This window comes from Rana temporaria, chromosome 3 (genome assembly GCF_905171775.1).
Source record: "Rana temporaria chromosome 3, aRanTem1.1, whole genome shotgun sequence".
NCBI classification, from domain to species: domain Eukaryota; kingdom Metazoa; phylum Chordata; class Amphibia; order Anura; family Ranidae; genus Rana; species Rana temporaria.
In genome coordinates, this window is record NC_053491.1 from 477418474 (window position 1) to 477422699 (window position 4226).

The 4226-nt window shown below is 43.5% G+C and overlaps 1 pseudogene; it reads right to left on the reverse strand.

Moving 5' to 3' along the window:
* Positions 1-543: 543 nt before the first annotated feature.
* LOC120930752 lies at positions 544-1535 on the reverse strand (annotated as a pseudogene).
* Positions 1536-4226: the final 2691 nt, after the last annotated feature.

Genomic DNA, 4226 nt, shown 5'->3' on the forward strand with positions numbered 1-4226 from the left:
TCTGTTTACATTAACAGATCCGTGTTCTGGCTCTCTTTCTCACAATTGCAGGTGGCCGGCAGACATTGGGGCCAGCCCCATTCACGACTTACGCAAACAACGTAAAATTTTCAAAATTTGACGCGGGAACGACGTCCATACTTAACATTGGCTAGGCCAGCTTTTTGTTCGATTAACTTTACGCCTGAAAACGCCTTACGTAAACGGCATATCTTTACTGCGACAAACAAGCGTACGTTCGTGAATTGGCGTATCTCTCTGATTTACGCATTCTAGGTGTAAATCAGCGTTCACGCCCCTAGCAGCTAATATACGATGGCGCAGGCAGTCGTATCTTAGCTACATTTAAGTGTATCTCAATTTGAGAATACACTTAAATGTACGACGGCTTAGATTCAGAGTTACGACGGCGTATCTACTGATACGCCGGCTTAACTCTTTCTGAATCTAGCTATTAGTGTTGCATGACTGAGTAATTGTCATTCAAAGCGTGAGATCAATGAAAGCTGAACATTTGGGCAAGAAGGGGGTGAAGGTGTCTGGTTAATATTTTCCCAGGTAGAGTCCCTTTAAAATAACTTTGCTCAATGCAATTCTTATTTCCTTATTCCGTAACGTGTAAATGATTGGGTTGAATAGCGGGGTTATGATTGTGTTAAAAAGAGATAAAAGTTTGTTGAGGTTTAGTGAATAGCCTCTCGATGGAGCCACATAAAGTGTTATAAGTGTACCGTAATAAGTAGACACAACTGCCAAATGAGAGCTACAAGTCGAGAAGACCTTTTGTCGGTTAGCAATGGAGGAGATCTGAAGAATCGATGTAAAGATACAAATGTATGTGACGATGACAAAGATTAATTGAGAAATGACAATTCCAATGACCGTAATAGATACATGGATTTCCACCTGTTTGGTGTCAGAGCAGGAAAGGTTGAGAAGAGGAGCAAGGTCACAGAAAAAATGGTCAATAATATTCGGACCACAAAAGTCTAATTCAGCCACAAGAATTTCTGTGACCAAGGTAGATGCCACAACCGGCCATCCAGCATAACGTAGCCAAGAACTGAGGAAGTCTGTGCTTCATAATAGTCGAATAGTGCAATGGGTTACATATGGCCAAATATCGATCATATGACATTACTGTCAATAGACAGCATTCTATAAGAGCAGAAGCACCAAAAACATATAACTGTATTTTACAAGATAAAGATGAAATGTGGCATCTACCTGTAAGAATGACTTGTAAGGTTTTGGGGACTACGTTTGTACTGATCATTATGTCACAGAAAGAAAGGTGAGAGAGAAAGAAATACATGGGAGATTGAAGAGAGAGGGTCGTTGACACTAATGCAATAATGAGGACATTCCCAGTCATGGTGGCCACATAAATCAGAAGCAGAAGAAGAAATAAGAGACTTTGGAAACTGTGATCTTCATATCCCAAAAGGATGAATTCAGTAACTGAAGTGTGGTTGTATTTGACCATTTCCTGGAGAGATAAAATATACTTTTAAACCATTCAAGTCAGATGTGGCATCTGCCCAGGACAATTTTTAGCTTTCATGCGGCACTGATGGGAAATGTTGAGGCAGCAATGATGGGCACTGATGAGGAGGCACTGATATGTATAATTGATGAGCACTGAGAGGCGGCACTGATATGCAGCACTGATGGGCACCAATAGGTGGCACTGATATGCAGCACTGATGGGCACTGACAGGTGGCTGTGATGGTCACTGGCAGGCAGCTGTGATGGGCAATGACAGGTGGCACTGATTGGCACTGATAGGCAGTACTGATTGGCACTGACAGGTGGCACTGATGGGCAGCACTGATGATGAAGTACTGACAGGTGTTACTGCTGGGCACTGTAATGGGCACTGATTGGCACTGTGGTGGGCTCTGATTGGCAGTGTTGTGGGCTCTGATTGGAACTGTTGTGGGCTCTGATTGGCACTGTCATGGGCACTGGCAGACTTTATTATTGGGGCACTGCTGGGCACTGATTGGCACATCTGATGGGGCTGTGCTGATAATCAATATGCTGATTATCAGCACAGACCTGACAGGGAGAGCCGCCGGTCAGCTCTCCCTGTCAGCGCGAACTGAGGAATGTCGTTTATCGGCACTTCCTGGTTCATGCGATGATCAGATGTGATTGGTCACAGCTGATCACGTGGTAAGAAGCCTCTGATTTTTCTGACTTTTTTTTTATTTACACACACATATATATATAATGTGTGTAAATAAAAAAAATATCACAAAAATAAAAATGCATGCTAACAAAAGCACCATGCATTTTGATGCAGCGGCATTAAAAAAAAGGCCCATGCACTCTGGTGCTATTGAGGGGTGGCAGGCAGTTCAATTTTCAAATTAATAGTCTGTTCTGCAGCAAGGCACATACTCTGTGCGTGTAAATAAAAAATAAAAAAATAAATCACAAAAATGCATGCTAACAAAAGCACCATGCATTTTTTGAGAATCGTAAAAGAATCGTGATCTTCATTCTAAGCAAAATAATTGTGATTCTCATTTTTCCCAGAATCGTGCAGCTCTACTGCCTTTAGGAATTAATATGAGAAACACCAGCAAATCTATTGACATAGCTTTAGGTGAACACTGTACAGAGGACACAGACAGTACAACACGTGAGCTAGTACAATCACCTGCCTGTCAGTAAATTAGGAAGAGCGGATCTAGCTAAACTCAATACAGTGTATAAATATATACAACACCTGGGATGCATATATATCCTCTACACACTGTAACTCTAACTGACTAGCCTGCCTGCCTGCTCTATCTAACTCCAAAAAATGACATTCTGTCTCTCTCTGTAAACCACCAACACATTACACAAGGCTGACAGCATTATATAGTGTGGAGCGTGTACTAAACCCCCTCAGCCATATTTGGCCAAAGCCACCATGGCTTTGGCTAATTATGGCTCTCCATTTTTTGAGCGCTGTGATTGGCCAAGCATGCGGGTCATAGTGCATGCTTGGCCAATCATCAGCCAGCAATGCACTGCGATGCCGCAGTGAATTATGGGCCATGACACGCCACTCGAATTTGGCGCGAGTGGCCCAAAATGTTCGTAATTCGACGAACGATCAAACATACGATGTTCGAGTCGAACATGAGTTTGACTCGAATACAAAGCTCATCCCTAGTCATGACGTCACTCCAGTCTTCCAAGGCCATAGAGTTGATCAAAAGAATAATTACTCTTTGATGATCTATGGGAGCAGCCAGCCACACTTTTGGATAATTTCTTGTGTGAATCGGTGGAAACAGTGGGCGTGAGAAACACCAGTGAGTGGTGGAGGGGTTTAGTCCCCTCCCGCCTCTTCGGAAACTGTTCCAGCGGCTCATGAGAAAACTGTGCGCCGGATGCAAAAAACAATACTGGGGTTACGGCTGATATCTTCAGCCATAATCCTGGTAAACCACTTGCAAACTTTAACACTATATTACCAAAAGTATTGGGACATGCACATATACTTTAATGACATCCCAGTCTTAGTCCGAAGGGTTCAATATTGAGTTGGCCCACCCTTTGCCGCTATAACAGCTTCAACTCTTCTGGGAAGGCTGTCCACAAGGTTTAGGAGGGTGTCTATGGGAATGTTTGACCATTCTTCCAGAAGTGCATTTGTGAGGTCAGGCATGCAGTCTCCGCTCTCAATTCATCTTAAAGGTGTTCTATCAGGTTGAGGTTAAGACTGTGCCGGTCAAATATTTCTACCCCAAACTCACTCATCCCTGTCTTTATGGACCTTGCTTTGTGGACTGGTGTGCAGTCATGTTGGAACAGGAAGGGGCCATCCCCAAACTGTTCCCACAAAGTTGGCATCATGAAATTGTCCAAAATGTCTTGGTATGCCGATGCCTTAAGAATTCCCTTCACTGGAACTAAGGGGCCAAGCCCAACCCCTGAAAAACAACCTCACATCATAATACCCCCTCCACCAAATGATTTGGACCAGTGCATAAAGCAAGGTCCATAAAGACATGGATGAGCGAGTTTGTGGTGGAGGAACTTGACTGGCCTACACAGAGTCCTGACCTCAACCCATTAGAACACCTTTGAGATAAATTAGAGCAGAGACTGTGAGCCAGGCCTACTTATCCAACATTAGTGCCTGACCTCACAAATGCACTTCTGGAAGAATGGTCAATCATTCCCATAGACACTTTCCTAAACCTTATGGACAGCCTTCCCA